This window comes from Corvus cornix, chromosome 3 (genome assembly GCF_000738735.6).
Source record: "Corvus cornix cornix isolate S_Up_H32 chromosome 3, ASM73873v5, whole genome shotgun sequence".
Classification (NCBI taxonomy): domain Eukaryota; kingdom Metazoa; phylum Chordata; class Aves; order Passeriformes; family Corvidae; genus Corvus; species Corvus cornix.
Window position 1 is genome coordinate 21,203,771 of NC_047056.1, and position 23,876 is coordinate 21,227,646.

Consider the following 23,876-nt stretch of genomic DNA (forward strand, 5'->3'; position numbering starts at 1 on the left):
AGGCTAACTCCCCTTTTTCCTGGTCATCTGTCACCTGTGACACTATTCATGGGTCAGCTGTTTACACTGAGGTCTACACTCGCCTAGAAGACAAATCCTAGAAGAGAATTTACCAAGAGAAACCAAAAACTGCTCCCTCAACCACTCTAACAAGTCTAAAAAATTACTCACCATAACAAATGGGTATAAGTCTCAAATATTTAAAGCCAGAGGCTGTATCCGTAAAATGGCCAAAGACAGTCATACATCGGGTGTTTAATGGGCTATAATCCCACTTAAATCAGCAGCACCATCAGCAAACACTTTAGAAGTCACTTATTTTAACGCTTCTCCATATCAGTGTGACATAATACAAATGAGTGTAATATCGAGTTACTTAGGACTCCAATTTCAGCAACATCAATCATACCACTCTCCCCCAGTGCATCCACAAGTCTCCACAAGATGCAGCACAGGGCAGGAAGCTGCCTCTGCTATTTCAGAGCGAGCTGTAGCTCATTGCTGCCCATCCCTGGGAACCAGCAGAGCCCCTGTCAAGTAACGGCAGCCACTGGGCCCAGTCCAAAAACCCCTTGCAAGCAGATCTTCAGTCGCAGGGTTGGCTTCATTAACACAGTCCCAATCATCAAACACAAGAGAAACTGCTTCTGACTACTGATACTCCCTCGCTCAAGGAATTCTCGAAGATAAAAGATTTTCACACCTGAATCTTTTTGACACAAAATAACCCCTCCCAAAACATCGTCTTTCGCCCTTTCTCTCCAGCAGATTTCTTAATCATTAGCCTATGTAAGCACTTCCTGTTCCTATCTTGTGGAAAAGAATCAGTTCACAGGATTTCTTTGAACATCCTATGGGAAAACAGGTGTGAACATTTTCCTCCATGCTGACCTGTGTTGCTATAAAATACTATGGAAAATAGTACTACATGCCTTTCTTTAGAAATCTAAATATTTGGAATGAGATTTTGTTTATCCTTGAGTGAAGGAATTATTATTAAAAGCTTAAAAAAGGTCATACTTATTGCCTACAAATTGAAATCTATGGGAAGCCTTCCAATAGCTTCAGGAGGGTTTGGAGCAGGCCTTAAATTTAGGGATTCCACCCAATGGGAAGAAACCATTTTGAGATCCACTCCAGGAATGACTGCGTTGGTACCTTAACCTTAAGAGCTGAAGAGCTGTCTCTGTGAAAGTAGTTATTTCCATTAATTACCTAGTAAAGATCTCCATTGTCTACTTTCAGTTTGCTGATATTTTCCACCTATTGTGATCCCAAATGCAGTCCTCAGCTGGAGCTTACCACTTACTTAGAGTGGACTTGAGCTCTGCATTCTCGTTTCTACCTGGGATATAAACACTACACATACAGCAGTGATAGACACCTTCAAATCCAGTAATTCTTTTTGTAGTCTACAATAAAAACTACAGTGTACAGCAGCTCCTGTTTTCTGGAGGCCTTATACAGCATCAGCCTTTACTCCATGGAGTCATGCTCACCAATTTTTTTTTTTTTTGCAATGTACACCACACATTGCTTGAATATTTTGTGTGACCATTTTGCCCTCAAATTTGGAACTGACATTTGACCAGCTTGACGCATCAAGCCTGAGCTTTACTAAACAAACACTCTTAAATGCAGCCCTGGCAAAACTTCCTGCTAACCAACACAGAAAAAATTAAGTAGTAAAAGGGGCTACAACATGGAATTCCAGCCTTGCAAGCAAATGGGTCTGCTGCTGAGCCAAGGAGATTTATCTGAACAAACTGGAAAAAAAAAATGTTTTTAAGATTAAGTATAAGCGTGCTTGTGTATTTCACGCTAACATGAGGAAAAACTCACAAAGTACAGGACTGTCAAATGCTGTCTAAAAATGTATTGGCATGAGTTTAGGATGACCACAATACTCACAGACGGTGGCTGCTGGAAGCTGCTCAACTCTTTGAAATATTAAAAGTAGGCTCAGCCAAGAGAGACAGGCATGCAGCATGCAGAGGAAGTCAAAGTTGCATGATAAACATAGCAATCTCATATTCATGGAAATAACAGCTGCAGATGATCTAAACGTAGCTTTGATAGGACAGGAGGTCACTTGTAAGGAAATAGTTATTCCAGAGAAATATTACCCTATAAAGACCCATTTAAAAGTCTCATGTAAAAAGTACTCTTACCTGTCACTAGCACTTTCTTTTCCTCTTCCTACTTCAGGAGCCATCCCCTCCCTGGGAGGTGATGAAGAACACTTGCTTTGTGCCCAGAGCAAGAGGCTTCTGCCAAGCCCCCAGCTTTGGGAGCAGTAAATGCTCTTCTCCTTTAACCAGCTGTGTAATGGGAGGCACCACTGGTTCCAGCCTTCTTCAATCTTATTTAGTTACCAAGAATTTGTACATTCCCAAGGGACTGTTATGACAAGGGTTCCAGTGAGAGCATTTGCCTCACTGACTTCAACAGCAGCTTATTAATGTGGGCACCTGTTTAATTGGCCACAGGGGACCTGTGCCTTTGATTAAACAGTGCATTGCTGTAGGCTTTGGGACCTGCTGAGCGCAGCATCCTCTCCTCTTCCTCATCACATGATAGCAGGAAAGCTTCTCTTCAATATTTGGCCAAACCATACACCCAGTTAAAGTCAAGGATAAACCTCTTCTACTGCTAAGTTTTATTACCAGAAAGCATTGCAGAAACACGACTGGACTTACATAGTAAGTTAATTTTAAGGCTCGTTTTACTTATTCAGCAGGAGTTACAAATGACTTGTCTCTTGACTTCTTTGGAACCATTAAAAGATCTCTGCCAGTTCTTTATGGATAATTATGACATTAAGGCCATGCCATGTCACTGTATTTCACCATTAAACCATTAGTTGTATCCTGCTATGGGAATTTAAACTAAACGAGGAACTAATGGCACACAGCCTGCTTCTCTTTGGAGCAAACAAAAAGGCAGACCATGTTCTTCACAAGCAGTAGGGATGCCAGACTGCTTCAAGTGACCGTGCTGAAAACACACCCTCCCAGTACTAGGGAGAAGGCAATAGGCAGGAGACACTTGCAACTGAGTGATACTCAGCCCTCCTCTGCCTCTAGAAATGGTAAAGCCCTAAAACAGTCCCATTGAAAAATACATGATCTGTTCTAATTCACAGTTTGAAATTAATTAGGCATACGCGGGGGAACTAGAATATGTACTGCAGAATCACAGAATCATAGAATGTTAAGGGTTGGCAGTGACCCTAAAGACCATCTGGTCCCAACCCACCTGCCAGGAGCAGGGACACCTCCTACTAGACCAGGTTGCTCAAAGCTGTATCCAACCTGGCCTTGAACAGCTCCAGCTTTGGGGCATCCACAACCTCTCTGGGCCACCTGTTCCAGTGCCTCACCACCCCCACAGTAAAGAATTTCTTCCTAATATCTAAATTAAATTTACCCTCTTTCCAAATTATATCAATTTCCTTTTGTTCTATCACTACAGTTCCTGACAAAAAGTCCCTCTCCAGCTTCCCTGTAGGTCCCCTTCAGATACTGGAAGATTGCTGAGTTCTCCACGCAGCCTTCTCTTCTCTGAGCTGAACAGCCCCAACTTTTTCAGCCTGTCTTTGTAGGGGAGGTGCTCCAGTCCTCTTACCAACTTCATAACCTCCTCTGGACTTGCTCCAAGAGCTCCATGTCATTTTTAGGTTGGGATCCCCAGAGCTGGATGCGGCACTGCAGGTGGGGACTCACCAGAGCAGAGTAGAGAGGGAGAACCAGATCCCTTGACCTGCTGGACCTGTTCCTTTGCACGCAGCCCAGGATTTGGTTGGCTTTTTGGGCTGTGAGTGCACACTGCCAGCTCATGTTGAGTGACACCACCCAAGCTTGCCAGGGTCCCTCTGGATGGCATCCCTTTCCTCCAGCATACCGACTGCACCACACAATATTAATGAGTTTTATCTCCCTAGCATGAGTGTCTGTCCTACAGTGTGACAAATTATTTATTAAGCAGAAAAGCCATTGTTTCTCACCTCATAAATTACTAGAAAAAATGTTTATATGTGCTCATCTATTTTCATACAGCTCAGTTTTCAGTCTTAATTAGGTTCTAATTCTTTCCATTGCTAGTAAGCCTTATCTATTTATCCACTTGCAGCAAGAGGGAAGTTGTTTTAGAACCCATGAAGTATTCACTGTTGTAATTAATATTGTGAGTGTATATTTTTCTTTACTGACTTGCAGATCTCCCGGTGGATTTCCTCCCTGCCTGTGTCGTGTTACCGGACCTAATGGGATTTATTTATCACATGTTCTGCCACTGTTTTTTCATATTTGTTTCCACAAATCTATTATGCTTGGACAGCTTCAGAACCAATGATTATAACTAAGTTTCAGAGCCATTCTCATCAGTGATAAATGTGAATTGCCATATGTCACCATTATTATGGATTATTTATGCACAGAAAAAACTTACTAGTACTTTGAATTACTGATCTCCTTGAGGGACAGCTAGTAGTGCTTTGGGATGATTACAAAATGCTTTTCTGTAGTCACCAAAATGTTCTACAAAATTGCTGGCTTGTAATTTGTTTTCCATTTTTGCCATTGTGGTCTCTTCATAACAAGAGGCTGACAACGGGAATATATAGATTTCATATCTGTCTGTCCACACCCAATAGTACCAATCATGCAACTGATTTTCATGGTGGTACTGGATGATTTATGAGAGGGAAACATAATCTCTGTATTGTCTTTGCAGACTGGAAAAGAGCAGGGAGTATTTTGAAAGAAAAAACATACATATGACTGCACACCTCAGGCCTGATGAGAATGGCTGAAGTTTGTGTTGACTCTAAAGAGAGTTTTCCTTGAGTCCGTAAGCTTACTTTAAACCATGTCTTGAGGAGCTGAGGACTTTTTGTATTTGTAAAGTACTATATCCACATTTTAGGGAACTCTGGAATTAGTGACACAGACCTATGACATGACAATCTGTAAATAAAATAAAATACAGACAGAGGACACTGGAAATCACCTAAAATAGCATTAGTGATTTTTTTTAGAGTAATCCACAAATAAGATTTGGCAGAAACAAAACAAACCGGACAAAGAGAAAACAAGAGAAAATAGCCCTGGCAATACTAAATAAGTATCATGCAGGGATAATGAAAGGACTTGCTAGCAGAAATAAAGAATACAAATGAGGCGATGAAAAAGGAGAACATTAAGTATCATCTATGTTATAAAACCCCCAGACTCTACTCTACCTGGCTTTAGCCATAAAAGTGTAATGAAATCTATGAATTATTTTCAAATATGCACAAGAGACTGTTTTCTGGCAAACTCTTTGTTCAGCTACATAGAGATATGTCTGAAAAGGATGTTACAGATTTTTTTAGAGAAAGATAGCTTTTGGTAGTCTTTTTACTCTTTTTTTTTTTTTTACTCAGTAGCTTGTTCTAAAGGCTGTTCTTTCTGCTGTGATAAAGATGCCACTAACACCATGCAGGCAGAAAGCTGGGTGAGCAGAGCCCAGTTTACATAAGGTGCTCGGGGAACAAGAAACATAAATTCCTGCCATTCGGATGTATCATGCATTGGCATTGCTCAGCACTTCCATCCTTGAAGGCACTTCCTTCTATTTTCTTTAAAATGTAATCTTGAAATTCAGGGCTTGGTGATTTAATCTTTGACTGGCAGCTATAGACTGTGTTGGCACGAGAACAGGCTACAGGTTCATACTCATCTTTTCAGCTTTAAAGTGGCTTCCAATCTATATACTCCTGCCAGAAGAAAGGTCTTTCAGTTGTGTCCTGCCACTGATGTCAAGCATGCAAGAAAACTCAGCCATGAGCTTGTACAGTTTTATGTTTTATTTTCTGTTGGTAGTGGGAACATTAAAAGCTGGGCTCTGGCTCCAAGGAAAATATAGGTAGAAAATACAGGGCTGGCCCATATTTTCATCTTTGCACAGCAAATATAAATATACCCCAGATGTAATACCCCAGGCACCAAAGAGAACCAGATGCGCTTAGGGCTGTGACTGGTGAGAAAGTTATTTTGTATGATCCCTTCCCATAAAACAGCTAAAATTAATATTATGAAATTTCCATTACATTTTAGCAGCCTGGACATAAAAGCTATTCTATTTCTAAAATTCTCAACAGATTAATATTTTTCTAATCATTTTCCCAAAACAATTAATTGCCCCATCACATAAATGGGCAAGTAAAATTGTAAAAAAACCCATTATGTTAGTGTAAAAGGTACTCTTGAATAAAAAGAATTATTTTTCTAAATTATTTATATTGGCAACAACAATTTTTGTAAACTTTCTGTGATTTTGTGAGTGTGTGTGTTAAAAAGGGGAGTACAGCAAATTAATGAGCATGATTGCCAGGAAAAATTTAATAGAAAAGCCATAAAGAAACCAATTCCTGAAATTATTGCTTTCTTAGCTTTTCATGTTCTCTCTCATAACAACTTCGGATATTAAGGGGATTATGACTCAAAAAATTTACCTAAGGCTTTATCCAGTAAGAGTATCTCAGTGAAAGAAATACAACAAAAGCAGTGAGCAAAGAAGCCTCAGGCTGAATATTTGCACCAGATTCTTGTGGACTTATTGGCAATTTCTTTATTTTAGAGGGAAGATCTGGTGATTTTACTAACTCATAAAAATTGCCTGGAATATTTTGGAAAGTCAGCCCTGATCACAATATTATAACTAGCAAAGTAGATTTGTGGGAAAAAACCCCATCCCTTACTCCTAACTTACAGGGTCACAGGGAGTGGGGTCCTTCCTCCAGCCAGCAAATCCACAAAAATACATGTAATCCAGATGTGAAGGATTTTGGATATCCTGGATATATCTGCTGTACATCAGAGCAGAACCCCACACAAGGAGCTGTGTGGGAATTCAGAGCAAGCTGCTGTATGCCAAGGATTGTGCAGCATAAAACACAAAAGTATTGCCAGCTTCCAAAGGCAGGGCAGGTGTGGCCTTCCCAGCAGCACACTCAAACTGGGAACCCTGATCCCTCAGCATGGCAAACTGGCTTAATTATGGTACTCCCACTGCATGTATGTGTTGCCTTCAGTTCTGGAGTTACCCTTTTGTCAGCTCCTTTGGGGGCTTTTATATCATTTTGCAAGTGAGAGGCATAACATCCGACCTGGACAGAGGTGTCTAGAAGCAAAACAGTGATCCCAAAAAAAAGAAGTTTATTTTAATTTCTGTGTGGCTCAGTTTTCACCACTGGTGGTCTTGAACAAGCTTTCTGCTTCTGGACACAAACATGCTTCCTACCATTCTGCTCAACATTATGCCCAATTCTTATGCCCAATTGATCCAGAAAATAGCCCTTCATTTGGCCTTTTTGGAAGGCTAGCAGGACAAACTTTATGCAAACAGTAGATACGCTTTCTTTTAAAACACAAATAAAAGAAAAGCCTCCAGTGCATAATAGTGCAATGATTGCAAGACTCTCTCAGAATAAGCAAAAAGGACTCTAATTGTTTCTTCTGCATAAAGACACTTAAATCCACATCTTTAACCTTCCTGGAGAGAGCCTATCACTCCAGTGTTCAAGTAAGCCCAGTTCAAGCAAGCCACACTTAAGAGATCACTGATCCTAACACATTACTGGACTCCAGTGCACTGCCCTGTAATTTTATCTGATCTCTGGGAAATATTACAGAGCTGTATTTGTTGTTCCCACTTACATATTTGTGCACAAGAAGTTTTACACTTGAGTGTTATAAATAGTAATATACTCACGTGGGTGCTCAGCAAGTATCACCTCCCTTGCCATCAACAGAAAGAATTTTACTGGAAACAGGTAAATTACCTGTTTACCCCCAGAGCAAGTACTGAGCTTGTCAGGCTGCTTTGCCTTCCTATTGCATAAAGGGTTTCTTCAGAGTCAATTAGCTGCTGACTTCCAGCTGAGCTACAGTGTCACAGAAGGGCACTCCAAAGGCATCTTTATAGAGCCTGTATCAGGCAGGATGGAAGAGAACTGGATCCCAGGACCAGAGGGCTGTGGTAAGTATTTTGGAAGTTATTTTGGCTTAAGTCCGTACTAGCTACATGGGAAAGACAAACCACTTTGAAGCTTAGCTAAAATAACAGGTACCTACAACACATTTTATTGTTTCATTTCTCATACCTCTCTCCAGAAATACTCACTGATAATTTTTTTAATAATAACATTTTAGCACAATAAATTAGTTTTCTTTTTGACTGAAAGCTAGATAAAGCAAAGACAGATTTCAGGATGGCTGACAAACCTTAAGCAGCCATGTCCTCAGTATCTGGCAAATCCTTCAGTGTATGTCAGACTATTTGTACAGTACCAAGCACCCCAAATACCTCCTCTAGCTCTAAAGATTCAGTCTGCCAACTGGAAAAAAAACAGATTCCAGGTAGGAGGTTAGTCCTGCACTATAAATGTTAATCGGAACCTTCCCAGCAGGCATCAGGAATAAGGAGTTGGCATGAAACTTGGGGGACTGCCCTAGGTTTATGACAATCCCATAATCCAGCAGGTATTAAAGTACTCTAATGTAATCCCAGTTCTTCCTACAGGATTAAGGATTCATGAAGTATGAAATGGACAGAGGTAGAAGGAGAGAAAATATTCCTAGCTTAGTGTTCGTGCATTTACCTGGCAGAAGAATTCAGGAGTTCCTGCCCCAAGGACTGTTTATGTATTTTAACCGATGACAGTTTCAGTAAAAAATCCAAGTACACAAACAAATTACATCTGATAATTTCTACAGGTATTTATCACTGATAGTCATTATCAGTCTTAGTCAGCAAACACTAGGTTGACATCATTTTTCAAATTCTTTACCAAGTTTACTTGTTTGGCATGCAAGAAGGCAAACCATCAAGGATGCTGCAACACGCAGAAAATTCCTGCTAACTCAGTTCAGAGTAATTAACAGAATTAATCAATTTCAATTGAATGAGATCAAAGAAATCTCCTATCAGTTGACTGTTTAGAATAACTCAGGGAAGATTAATTTCTATCCCAGTGTTCTCTTGATCTCAATAGGTTGTTGATGACAGGAGAGTAGAAAGCAAGCTTTTTATCATCAATCACTTTCATTATTACTTGCCTACCTGCTGTGTACAAGGATACACACATTCCTCTATTTTTAGACAAGAAAGCAACCTGTCAATAAGTGCTGAACTGCTTGCCATTCAAAATGACCACTTAGGGAAGAATGTAAGCATAGTGGCTGCTGCGTGGAATATTTAACAGGAAGCTCTTTATGGAAAAACACAACTTATACTTCAAGTGTCACAGACAGCCATGTTTCCCTCCAAGTAAGTAACATTACAGCTGTATGTAACAATTACTGATATCCTAACAGCAATTCATCCTCAATATCCCACTTGCACATGCAAGACATCTCTTGTATCTACATATTTATCTACATATACTGCACTTACACACTAGCTAAAAGCCCTAGTTATTACTTATACAGAATGTACAATGTCAAGCTGGAGGCTGGAGGGTCACCAGCTTGTGAAAGGAATTACATGGTCTAGTTGCCTTCAATGAGGGAGGACAAGGGTAAGTGACCCTGTCTTTCTTCCAGTCCAGATTCACATCTCATCAGTTACTGTGTATTGATGCAGCACATTTTATTTACATCCCTAAAATAAAATCAGCCATCGTTATCTCTCTCTTATGGTCATTAGCAGTTGTGATTTCACCTCAGCTCTTCTGAGCTTCAGACTTAGTTGGCACAGTGATTTCAGAGTCACCATGCTCTGCACTGACTCACTGAGCTTTGGTTAAACACATCAGATGCAGTCCAAAGTCAGAGTCTGAGTTTCCTGTGTGAGGAAAGTCAGTCACCCATGAGAGGAACTCACAGTGGTCTTTCAGGAGCCGCTAGAAGCTAGGCACTGAGCAACACCAAGGAAAGGAGGTGCACTAAACCCTGTCAAGATCTGGGATTTAAATCTCTCAAGGGAGGAACTGTCCACACTTCAGATCCCAGGCATTGTTTTGGTGGGCTTCTTTTAAAGTGCTTAACAAGGACAGAATGAAAAATGGGAAGAGTTGGAGGAAAAAGGGAGAGAACAAAGTCACCACTTAGTGCAAGTCAGTGGCTGAAACATTCACTCAGGAAACAGGAGAGGAGATCTATGCTCACATCTACCTCCTTGTGAATGCTTTAACCAGCAAGCTGTTGGGTGGAGTATTGTTAAGCCCAAAATATTTAGCAAGCTGCTTATGATTTCAGCAATAAAGCATTTTCTATTGACACCCATGTCCTAACAGGCCAAAACTGAACACTTCTATCCCATTTTTATGTGTACCTGATTCAGGCAAATTCCCATCGACTTCAAAGGAAGCCTGGAAACTTGGAGCAGTCGGTTCTCACATTCTGTGTGTCAGTGTCTGTACTTACACTCCCCTGCAAGCCTTGGCACGCCCCAGGGTCCTGCTGCATGGAGCCTTCAGACCAACGCCCGGCTACAGCGTGCTGTGGCTCATGTTCCAGCTGGGCCTGGGCTTCCCTCACCATGGGAACTGGGTCTGGCAGATGCAGGGACAAGGGGGTGGTGCACAGCTGCATCTTGCCCCAGCACAGCAGTGACAGTCAGCCTGCACCTGCTTCTGAGCACTGGCAAATGGGAAGCGCTCACACATACCATGGCACAGGAATAGCCTGTCCACTTAAGAAGTTGCCATGGGTGTTCAGCAGAGTGCAGCTCTCAGAAAATACTCACTGCAGAAAGCACAAAAGGCAAACACTAACAAAACTGTGCCTTAAAAAAGTACATGCATCTTGGATTTGGATAAAGGGGAACTACAATAGAAACCACTTACCCATCATATTTAAAATCAGTGTATGAATCAAGCCAAAACACAGTCACATATTAATTTAGAATGCCAATTATTCAAAGTGAGTTATTAATTTATTCCTTAACATAAATTTTCTCTCTAGTACAGACTATGAAGTTTAGGTAGGTAAGATGTGTGCACTGGCCTCATTACAATAGCATATACATGTTAAACTTTTTGAAGTGGTCTCTATTTCAGTAATTCTTTGAGGTGAAAAAGCACTGTTACATCCATTTTTATCAAGGGGATCTAGAAAACAGTGACTTGAGAACACTAGGAGTTTCCTGTGGACAAGAAATTTTTGACAGGTTGGGCTTTATCTCTTTGTGTACTAAGTATGCACTGAGAGAACTGGGACATTTTTTTCCTTTGTAATGGACGTTTCTAAAATCTCCAAAACATATAATGGATATCATGATCATGGATAGAAAGTTTCTTTCATCATGCACATGTTTAAATACTTGTGATTTTCATTCTACATGTTCCTCAGTGCTCTTTTACAACAGTAATAAGTATTTTAATTTTTTTTTTTTTTTTTTGTGTGTGTGTGTGTGTGTATGTGAAATTTCCCTCCTAATTTTTCCTTTGCTGCCTGTATCTTAATTTAGTTTGGAGTTTTTTAATTTGTTTTTCTTTTTATCTCCAAATGGTTCTGGCCTTCTAGCTTTGCAGTCTCCCTGCAAGGAGAAGCACTACACATATTTCCAGCTTCTGTCTCCTTCAATAACAAGTAAAATTCTGTTTTCAAGAGACTGCCTTGCAATTACATTTAGTTTGTATACAGCTGCTATTGAACTGACTTTGTCACTGTACAACCTGGGCTTTTTTCTTTGTATCCAAATTGATTTAAGGTTTCATATTGATCTGGGTATCAATATCCAGTTTATAAGCCACAATACCATTCATGTTCAAGGGCACATTTCAGTCATCTCAAATAGGGCTCTATCTGAGCAATCTCCATGGAAAAATCTTCTCTGCTGTGCAGAATACCTATACTTAATTTCCTTTTAGGTACAGCTTCCCATAGATAGCTTTGTTTCTTGACAAACTAGTAGCTCTATCAAAGGCCAGGCATTGCTTTGTTCCCATTTTTTTTTCTGATAAATGGAAACTTTCACATTACTTTTCATAAATTCACTCCATATGAGAACTGAATTGTTAAAGTGTTTTTTTTATTATTTTGTCAGCCTTTTATTTTTTTTTTTTACTAAGACTAGTTTGTCAGCCCAATCTTCTGTAGCATCATCTCTTTTCTTTCTAAAACTTGCATTCTCATCCAGAAGTGTTTTCCAGCCTGGAACACTAACACATGCTTCTAAATGTAAGTCAGAATCTCATACCATGTTTCTCTCTCAATTTTGGTCTCTCTACTGTAGCCTGGTCTCAAAATTAGGATCCCATAAACAGCAAAAATCAGATTTTTTTTAAAATATTAAATAAATTTCTCTTTTGGGTATCTCACTTGCAATTAATTCTCTCAGAATTTCATTCCTTCAAAGAGTGGGACTCTCTTGAAATTTTTTTTTTTTAGCACAAACTGGTAATTAGACTGCTCTCCTTTAATTGTAGGCTATTAAATTACATCCACTGCCTCTGGCCTGAGGTTAATGGAAAAAGAAGAGTAGCTAGCTTTTGTGCACCTCACTCTTTAGAAACTTTTTTTTCTGAAGGGAAAAAATACTCCTTTAATCTCTCTGCCTGATGAATTTCATGAGAAGCCCAGATGCAATAGCTGTAGTCCTTACCTGCTATTTCAAGTTCTCCATCCCTCACATTTTCCTTTGCTTTTCTGACACCAAATGTGTGTTACTTTCCCTGCTTCTTCTTCAGATACCATAGAGTGCTCTCAGTGGTAATTACTGCGAGTGCCTGGGTGGGATCTTATAACCCTGAAGAATCTTTCTAATGGTTAAGAGGTAAACTAACACATATGTAGCATGGATGTGTAACACTGGAGCTTGGGAGAAACGGCAGCTGATGCTTCTCTTCTTCCTCTTGGTGTTGATCTCTTCTGGTTCAAAGCACAACATCGCACAGGAAATGTTACGCTTCTGCCTTAGACTATTCACAGTCCAATTAAGCTTAAACCCTTGCTTCAACCTGAGTCTAAGATAAGCTTTATGGCCACAGCTGACAGGAAAGAAATTTTTACGAGCAGTAAGTCTCCAATAAGTGGATGGAGAGGGTTAGTACATTATGAATGAAACCCAGAGTGCCAGCCCCTTGAGCAGAAAGCCACCTAACATCACATATTTGTGATACTGATCCTTTCAGATGACCTACAAATAGCACTACCTGTGTGAGCCACCGGGTTCTGGTTGTGACCCCCATGTTACCACTGTGTGACTACAAAGATGTGCCGCATAATAAGCTCGGTCCTTGTAGTCTGATTTAATCAAATTTCTCTTAAATCCACACTTTTGTTCATACTGATTTTTTTTGCTAGTATCAACAGTACATAGGAGGTGAGGTTTGGCCAGCAAGTGCCATCAGAGTGCTGTATGCCAATCCTGGTGAAGTGTCAGTAGGAAAAGTGCACTTAGTTCTAGTCACTGGCGAGCCACAAAAATTAATCCAAAGAGAAACCATAAAGATTTCTAGATGAATCATGTAAAAAGAAACTGGAAGAGCTCAGCTCACTTAGTCTGGCAAAAGGAATGCTGAGAAGACATCTGATTACTGTGTGTAGATCAATCAAAGAGTCTTTTTTGAGCTAAGGAACCATATTGGCAACAAAATCAGAATTTATTCTGTGAATAAATTTTGGCTGGAAATCACAAAAAGCAAGAGAAGACCCAACTTTTGGAGCAATATCTCAATAAGGAGGATGAGAACACAAACTTAACATTGTAAAATAGAGGGTGGCCAATTTATAAAAAAATATTTATCTGACACACTGCCTGAAAAAACAGGAGTTTGGTCTCAGAGGCTCAGGGGAAAGACGGTCAAATTTCTTGAACCCATACATCACATTCTGTAGTCGTCACAGAGCCACATAGATTTCAGAGAGCTGTGGGGAGAGTAGATAGCTCAGCAAGCCCCAGATCTTTTAGTGTTCCCTGGTGGATTTGGGCTGGATGGCCTCTGTTCCCCAGCAGCATCCAAACCAATGCAGCCCAGTGCCACATGAGTGCTGTAACCCCAGCAAGGGAGTTCATCTGGCATGCAGCTCAAAAAAAAACCCCAAACCCTTCATCCCAAACCCTGCCAGCCACACATGGAGATGTAACATTCTTCCAACCCACAGCTCTCAGGTACCAGTCTGTCTCTTCTGCAGACTGAGAAGAAAAATCATCTGGAAGAATATCTTTTGGAATAAGATTTTTTTTTTTATAAGTACTTGTTCTCTGATCTCCTGTAATTTTAGCAACAGTAGCATTAAGAACTGCAGTGAAGACTGAACATTTTAATGCTAAATTATTATCATCAGGGTTAAATGCTGTACTGATAATTTAAGAAGATTTGAGATTTAAGATGCAGTAACAGTGTCCTGAACTGCATGTTCTACCAAAGCCGAAATACTCACAGCAAGTAAGTGTCAAAGCCAAGGGTATGTGCCATTTATTAATAGAAGATGAAGCTATTGCTGAGTTAAGAAGTAGCCTCAAGTTACTAGTATAATTAAAAACTGTGATTAAATATTAAGATGAATGAAAAAATTTAAATTGTGAGCTGTCAAAGTGCCAAGTAAATAATTTAAAGACAGATTTAAAAAGCAGTGGGAACACCCTTTTTCTGCTCTTGCTACTTCTTCATATTACTAAACCTGTTTTACCCTTTCTAATCAAATCCTCACATTCTTCTCTGATATTTGCATATGGCAGCAAGGTTACTTTCTCCTACAATATATTTCTGTTTATAGTATGTGCTTGTAAACTGCAGAAGAGGCTGTGCTTGTTCCTATGTGAAAAAGAAAAAAAATATATCATTGGGAATAAGAGGACAACCCTTTCTGGGCAGTCACAGGGAACAAAATAGATGTTTGTGGATAGAGCAAGGAAAATTAATCAGGAAAGTGTGTATGGGCTGACCATGAGTTGTTTGATTATCGAAATATTTTCTTTTCAGGACTTTTCCATCTCCATTTTCTCAGCTGTTGCAAATTATTTTTCTTACTTTGGATAAATACCCTTTTCTTCTTTTATCAAAGGGCATCAGAGGCTGATGCTGATGAAGAAGAAATAAAAAGGAAGGCAACTGATGCTGCTAAACTAAGAAGAAGTGTGTGCACTGACTGCAGGGGTAGTCAGGTGGTCAGAAGATGGGTTACTGCAGTTCAGGGCCTCACCTGGAATATTGAATAGTAAGAGACAGTTTTACTCTGCTTGATCCAACACCTTAGCTAGCCTGGCAGTATCAAGTAGTTGCACTATTGTGTCTACAGCAGAGATGAAATGCAGGTTCCCATGGGAAGCTTCAGTTAGCCCAGTGCTTTTCTGTGAGCAAAGTTTTTTTTCTTGAAGAACTGGCTTCTGTCATCAAAGATATTTTAATACACCTCAAAAAAATTTCTCACCATCTCCAGCTCATGGTAGCAAAGAATAGAAACAGAGCCCTGTTCCCACTGTGCCAGATGTGCACTCCTGATGCCTTGTTCTGTCTGCCACCAGCCTGGATGAGGGCATTGGTCTTTCATGATTGGCAAACATCCCCATGTTCTCTCTTTGCAGAGATGCAAATAGGCACCCATAGCTAAAGTACAGGGTATAATTACATCCATGCAGAAAAACTGTGCATGGCTAAGGCACTCTGAAAGGTTGAATAAACTTAGTAAAAGCAAAGTTCTCATCCCACCATTTTTCCCACAGATTATGGGAAACAGACCTCTGATGCACATTTTAATGTTAGTTTAAGATTAAAAGTACACAGTGCACAGTGGATCAGTAAATACATTTTTGAGAAGCCAAAACAGAGGTTTCCAGACAAATGTCTGCCTAGCTGTAGTATTTTGAAAGAATGTTTGAGAGTTCAATATAGAGAACTATAGACTTTCCCCCATTCTTAACTCTGAGGACTGCCAACCTGTGCAAGGAATGATCCTCTTCTGAAGAACTGGTGATTTTTTAACAAGAGGTCCAACATAGAGGCTGCTTTAGAGCACACTCTCAAGTCCTGGAGGCATCCACAGTTCTGCCATCACTGTCCCCTCACAGTTCTGTCTGCCTGTACCTTTAAATATACTTGAGTTTTTGTGGAGAAGCTGTTCTCCACCCACACCTAAACCCAGGAGTTCTGGACAGCTTTTACTAGGAATCCCAAACACTTAAGCAAAGCTTGTTGATAAGCATGTTTCCTGGATATAGAAGCATTTTTTCTTTCCTGTCATTATACCTCTACTGCGAGACATTTTACATCCACTTGTTTTAAACATGATCTTTTAAGCCACCCTACTCCATGGCTTTGTACTTTTGAAAATGATGTTCTCATCCTTACACAAGTGCTCAGTTTTCTGTGGAAGCAGTAGCATCTGTAACTTACAGAAAACTTCTATAGAGGACTTCATTCCTCATCTGTGTGCCTTCTTTTTACCACACAATAGCAGTCTGGATGAGCTTTTCATGGGGCTGTCCCCTTCTGCTGGATACTTATCTCAGTTGAATAGAAAGCTGAATTACATTCTTGAATATAAGTATCCCAGCCTCCTTACAGCCTGCATAAAGACAAGATTAAAGGAATGAAACACCTAAAAGACCAAAGACATGTATTTTGCAAGGTTGGTAACATATGGTTTCTTCTCTCTGAGGATTTTACTTATGCTAAAACAGTTTTTTCTTCTTTTACGTATACAGTATAGGATTTTCAGATGCAACTTTTTACTATATTGTGTATTTTTGATGCATACCAGAAGTATAACGATTGCTACAAATTCTTTGTTCATTAAATTAATCTTTTATTACCTTTAGTAAAAAGGCAGAGCTTATGTATTACCTTCTTTTGGATTTTTTAATATCAGGCTGTATTTATTCAGCAAGAGAACCAATACTCTTGCAGCAGTTGTAAGTAAGATTCCCAGAACACTTGCTGTACAGGCAAATGGCAACACAGTTCGTGTGCAGGGCCCAGGCAATGAAAAAGAAGAACTGTCTTGTTAAACATCTGCAGTGAAATACTGGTTTCACTGAGCTACAGCGCTGGTCCCAATTGAGTTTTACAATTAACTTTACTTTTGTATCATACACTTTGTTAAAGGCAAGAATTCTGGCCCACCTTGAAGAGGACAACTACTGTCACTTTCTCCTTTGATTTTGTGGCTTGCACAGGCCCTTTCTCAGTAACTCACAGGACCACCATAAAGCCACAGCTGTCCCTTCGGGTAGCAATTGTCACAGCAATTGTCAGAAAGGACTCAGCTCCCAGCAGCACAGACAAAGAATGAGGGAAGCAGTAGCATGTAGTATCCCCTGAGTGTCTTGCTCCTGTTTGCTGATGGTATGAAGATACCTGATTGTGGCAGAAGTGTGAGAATGCCTATCATTTTTCATCATGTTATTTCTATATATACGTCTTTCCACTTCAGTCCCAGGCCAGATTATATATGCAACTGTGTTTTTTATACTCTTCTTGACCAATGGTTTTCAAAATTCCTTAAAATTATTACAGTAACATTTGAGAGTAGTCAATGTCTTATCTGAAGCACCAGAGCATTCTACTAAAGGCCTCAATAAAAGTTCAGTAGTAGTAGATATAATTTAATAGAGTCATAGAATGGCCTGGGTTGGAAGGGACCTTAAAGATCATCTTCTAACTCTCCTACCATGAACAGGGACCCCTTCCACCAGACCAGGTTGTTCAGAGCCCCATCCAACCTGGCCTTGAACACTTCTAGGAATGAGACATCCACATCTTCTCTGGGCAACCTGTTCCAGTGCTCCACCACCCTTACAGTAAAGAATTTAGTCCTATTGTCTAACCTAAACCAACTCTCTCTCAGTTTGAAGCCATTGCCCCTTCTCCTGTCTCTACATGCCCTTGTAAGTAGATTCTGTCTGTCTTTCTTGTAGGTTCCCTTCAGGTGCAGGTTGTAATTAGGTCACTCCAAAGCCTTTTCCAGGCTGAACAAACTAAATTCTTTCAGCCTTTCCTTGCAGGTGAGGTGACCCATCCCTCTTATCAACTTGGTGGCCTCCTCTGGACTCACTCCAACAGGTCCAAGTCCTTCCCATGCTGGGGATCCTAGAGCTCGATGCAACACTCCAGATGGGGTCTCAGCAGAGAGTAATGGAGAATCACCTCCCTCAATCTGCAAATTTGATTTGGTTCTTTGCGATAGCACAGGTTACTCTAGAAGTAGCACATCTTTACAAAAAGTTTGTAATATAAGTTAATAGTTATTTTCAAAACGTTGCACTCAGCTCCAGTGTTTCATTTCTGCCTGCCTGGACTTCTTCAGAAGCAAATACTTATTCTGTGAGACATCAGACTACATACACAAGGCTCAGCCAGTAATGTGCACACTGCAGATGAACCCTGCTGATCTGCCTGCCTGTCTTTGGAGAGTTGGCCAGAGCACTTTGGGCAGCTGCGGTGTTGTAGTACTTAAACATGATCTCACACAAATGTGTAACCACATGTTCAAGGCTCTGCCTCGTTCACATGAGAGCAACACTGAGGTGAAGGCGGATCTCTTCTGCTCTATGGATGGGTTCACAGGTACAAACAGCTTCCATGGCCTCACTGACTCACACCATGAGAGCTCTCCAAAAAGGAGGTGAAGACCCAACCGTCAGACCTACTGAGGCTGTGCAACCTCAAGCCATTTGTTTATGGTTGGGGATATGATCTGGTCTCTTGTCTTCGATGTGACAGAGATCAATCTCTACAACCTCTGGTACAGTCCCTGCATCCCTCCTGGTGGTAACATCCCTGAATGGATCCTTGTCAACCAAGGAATGGCGGCAGAAGAAAATTTTGAAGGGATCCTGCAGCAACCTCCAGAGAGTTCTTCAGAGGTAGAGTTACAAGCCTGAGGAAACAAAACGTGGTGCCAGCACTTGCTTTACCATTCTATCAACTTTCCTATGTGTACATAAGTGCTCACAATACTCTAAGCTGTTTCGTGAGCAAATATAAAGCAAATGGTAGGTGGGAAAATTGAAAGATCTGTTTGAGAGAATAATGGCAATATTAGCAAGATAAAATCATTATGTAGGCATGTCTCCCAGTGAGGAGATTTTGTTTTGTAGATGTATTTTTGTTAAGAGTAGGAACAAATTAAAAAAGTACTAAATAGAGCAGAGGAAATCCAAACAGATGCCCTTACCTCAACCAACCAAGAATCCAGTACACATTTAATGGCAAGTCAATGGGAATTTTGCCTTATTCAGGAGTGCTACAGTCCCAGACACCCTTAATGATAACATTCTTCATTTTATAAATTATACTACAACCCATACATTGTTTATCTTTGGTCATATAATGTGGTTTCTATTTAAATTTAGGTTAGAGTTTCACCAGTTTGCAACAGATTTGACCTTTCGCTTGCCTTTCTCTATTACCTACCAACATATTTTTTAGACAGTGATACATTTCAGGTTTGGAACATGATGAAAATGAAAACAGAACAACACAACAGCAAGCATTTTTCAGTGACATAAAGGATAATAAAACTGGAGATCCTGTGATTACTGTGCAACTCAATGATTTTTAAATGAATAGTTCAGCAAGAAACACTCCATTATTCAAATGATTGTTAAGAAATATTTTTTTGGGGTATTACAGTTTATAATATGATACACCATCTACTACTCCAAAACTGTGAGGGAGAGAATGAGCCAAATAATATTTCTCTTAAATAATCTACACATACCATTTTTTAGTACAAACATACAAAATGAAAATACTTTTTTTTTTTAGCTTTGGTGCAAGGCTTAGTCCATGTTAAATACAGAAATAAGCAACATATTTTGGCTTAGAACATGGGATTGGCAAGGTTTCTTCTATTTGTTGGTCAGTTCTGGACTGCTTGGTATGTTGGTACAGAATCCCACTGATTTTATATATGGAGACATAAATACTTAGCAGGCAGCAGGAAAAAGTGAGGTTATGAGCTTCCCTAAGTTGTTTTCCAGCTGATATATTTGTGTCCAATACATTGTCCCAGTACAACAACAGCAACTAAAACTACCAATTCATTTTGTGGAAAAAATGTTGTTCTTCTCTGGGCTTCTCTTCTCACCACATATCATCAGTAAAAAATATCATGTTATAATCTGAATTCTGATCCCAAAGTAAATAAAATAGTTTCCTAGTTTTGCCATCAAGCTCTTAAATAAGTGACTGTTTTAACTTGTGAAGAGTCCAAAACTAAGATAAAAACTGAATCGAGATGCAAAGAGATTTTAGGATGTATTTGGGGCTTTTAAATTGCTTTATATCCAGGCTCAAAATTTAAGGGAAATAGTGGGGGCTTTGTTACATGTAACCAGCAACAGGCACTCTTCATCTAACAGAGGTCAGGTTAATGTTTAAACAAGTAGTGTGGGATCTACTGATCTCTTAGAAAATTCCTTGACTAAGGACACTCCAAGTGATGGTACTAGCCTTTAATTTGACCCCAAACCCAAACCTGTAGTTTTTGATGACTATCATTTTACTGACATATATTTAATTTTCAGGGACCATAATTTTTTTCAGTACTTATTCAAGGAAAAAATATCCTGTACCAATGAAAACAACTTTTGATTCTTTGCGACAGTCATATTTTAACATATTTCAAAGAAGTTTTTCATTCCTTTGAAAAGTGATGCTTGTGGATCTATAAATGAATTAAATCATTTGTTTAAAATCAAATGAGTGTCTTTAAAATATCCTCATTTTTACACCAAACAGGCAGAGCATATGAACCAACCTTGTATGGACACACCTTTGCTGTTCACCCTCTCTGGCACTAGAGATTTATCAGCCCTGTGGCCTCACATTTCTAGAGCACAGCCCTACACAGACAACACATTTCTAGAGCACAATTTCCTGCCTGCTGGAAGCAGACTTCAAAGTAGACTTTTGCCATTGTCACTTGTTTGTAAATCCATCTCCCAAGCCAGAATAGAAGATGTGAATCCACACTTAAAATCAGAAAGCTGCCTGGAAGTGCAACTTTGTGGCCCCTGGCCTCAAAATGTGAAGTTGTCTGCTACAAAAGGACTATTCTTTCAGAAAAACAAAGAAGCTCTGAAGTCTTAGCTTTAATTTAAGGAAAAAAGAGCTACTCCATGTACCTTGGTATTTATTATGTATGCTAGATAGGGGTAAAAACATCTTCCTTTTAACTTTAACGTTAGTTAAAGCATTTTAGACATTATGCAATGGAGCAAAGGAGTGATGTTCTTTTTCTTTTTAAAAACATACTGGGGTATTTTTCAACTTGTTTTAACTTGAAATTCGCAAAATTTGATGCTTCAAGCTTGCTACTTGGCAATTTTTCTGTTTCATGCATCCTGAGTTTTTTTGTAATTTCTTATTTTTTTCTGAAGTAAATGTAGTCATTAGAATGGATTTCTGCTTGAAGAATTATGGACTGGCAAAGGAATTTTGCTTTTATGCCTAAGAACAGCCTGTCTTTATTGTTCTGAGAGTGCATATTCTGGCAGAATGTGTGTTAAAACATATTTTAGACTGCAGTTATTAAAACCTCTTTCAATATTATAGAACACATGAGTCTTTTAAAAAAACCCAACAAAATAAACATTATTAGTTAGATTGCAGTGTCTCTGCAATGCAATGGATTTATTTCAAGAACTAAAATACAATCTTCCTTTTGGAATGCTGGTTTCACTAAGGCTTAATAAAGAAAAAAGCTTACTGTTAATGATGCCCTGTAAACTATCAGCATTTCAGAAAAAAGATTAAAGTAAAAATCCAGAGCTTTTTCTGCCACAATTTTCTCTTATTTTACTGAAGTGGGGTTGCTTTACTTTAAGCACAGAAAGTATACAGGAGTTGAAAATTGCAGAGTTGTACAAAGGTGTCAGTTTGGTATAGTTTGATAGAGGCAAGAGTTTAAAAGCTCTCTGCAGAAAGCTCTGTTTCTTTTTGACAACACAGATTAGTTTGCCTAGACTAGCATTCAGTTCTCTTTTTCCCCAGGCCATACAGACTGAGCACTAAATATCACAGCCTTGTCACTGCTGGCTCTGGGCCACTCACCTTGTGGAAAAAAAACAGAAATAAGCATGTTTTGGGTCAAACCTTCTGACTGTTATGGCAGAAAAGATGTAATGGGAGGAGGGGGTCCCACAGTGCTGCTCTGAGCCTGCTTGTCAGTCCACCCCCCTCAGCTCATTTCCTGGAGGAGTGCTCAAAGGGCTGGCTTTGTACAGGTGAACAAAATGCGTGAAAAATCTAGTTTGCATAAGAAGTGTGCAAAAGGAAGGGGACTGCACCCCCTCGTTCTCTTTCACTCCTGTCTCACAACCCCAGCTCTGGAGCATCCACAAGGCAGGATCAATATGGAATCTAAGGACTGCTGATAGTTTTTGTTCTTTCTCCCTTTTCTGTCTTTATTTCTCTCCTCCCTTGCTTTGCCTGGGCCACACATGGCTGTCATATCCTACCCCATGCTCCATACTGAAGTTTGGTGTGGGAGCGGGGAGATTGTGTAAGTGTGTTGCGGCTTGTAAGCCAGCACCTTTGACAAGGCTGTTGTGGGTGCTGAGAACTTATTGAAGAGTACTGTACAAAATCCAAGGGCTTGTGGAAGTCTGCTGTAGAATTTAAGAGCTTGTTAGCCAACACCTTTAGTGTCTAAACAGTGGGCTGAGTGCCTGAGTTATGGAGGCTGCACAAGAAAGCAGAAGAGTTCCCAGACACATGGTTCAGTGTCTTTGTTCAGCCTGATGAGAATTTATAAGGAACATCACAGCCTCTGCTGATGGGTCAGGACACCTTGTTCCCACCACCAGGACCACTTGTTTTGACACACTGTATCCTCACACACCTGCAGGGCAGCACTTTGCCACAGTCACAGTCATTTATATAGAACAGAGCATCTACTTACTCCACTCAGTCCTAGTCACACCATTTCAAGCAATGAACAGTGACCAAACAAAGCCAAATTCCATCTCCTTCCAAAGCACTGGACATGAAGCTGAACATGGAAGGTAGGCTGGTGTCGTGCAACTGTTACCACTGATTTTGATTTAGGAGAGTGCTAATGCAGCAATGCTTCTGGAGGCCAAAACTCAAAAGTCACAGGCAATTTTTAATCAGTACTTATTCCAAAAAATCACACTGGACAATAATACCCAAACATTTTGGATTGTTTATATCAACAGGAAACAGATCCTGCCCAAATTTTGTGGGTTTTGTTAGTCAACATTAGCAGGCAGAACAGTTAGGAAAGGAATTCTTAGCTTCTGGCCTAAACTCCTGGGGCTGTGAAAGAGGAAGTAGAAAAAAACCCAGCGAAGTTGTGCTGTGGAAACCTGGACTACAGTATATTGCGTTTCACTGTGAACCTGCATTTATCTTTACAGGAAACACTTCAGGAATAAAAATATCCCTCTCCCAGCCCACTCTGACCTCCCTTTAGAAAGATAGGCTCTCTTTGAGTAACTCAAAAAATCAGAGACGGACAATTGTCTCAAAACTTGAAACTGCTTAAAAGTGGTCACAACTACTTTAAATCATGTACTTTTTTTCCTCTTCACCAGTGAAAAATAAAGAAGGATGTAATAAATAAAACAATGGAAGGAATCCAAAAAGGTATTTGTCTTCATGTTATTTTGTGGCTTACCACATCATACTGAAGATTTCAGCATTATACCATGTTGAATGTTATGTGAATTTGCCTGCCAGAACAGTGGTTCCTATTTCTTCCAAAAGTGGATGTAGGAAGTAAATCCTCTCTTTTAATTGCAGACTAGTTTAGATGGGAAGTGATTGTGCATACAAGAAAGTTAAACTACCATCTATTTCATCTATGTCAATCAATCATATTAAAATAAAAATACGAAAAGCCTGCTTAATCTCAACACGAAGCCTCTCAAATTCTCAAACACGCTTTGTCAGTACTGCAGATCTTCTTGACTTCATA

General features: G+C 39.8%; 1 protein-coding gene across 3 annotated transcripts in view; it reads right to left on the reverse strand.

The window, feature by feature from the left end:
* Positions 1-23,876, reverse strand: part of KCNK2 (potassium two pore domain channel subfamily K member 2) — a 128,767-nt gene that overhangs the window by 78,380 nt on the left and 26,511 nt on the right. The window lies entirely within an intron of this gene.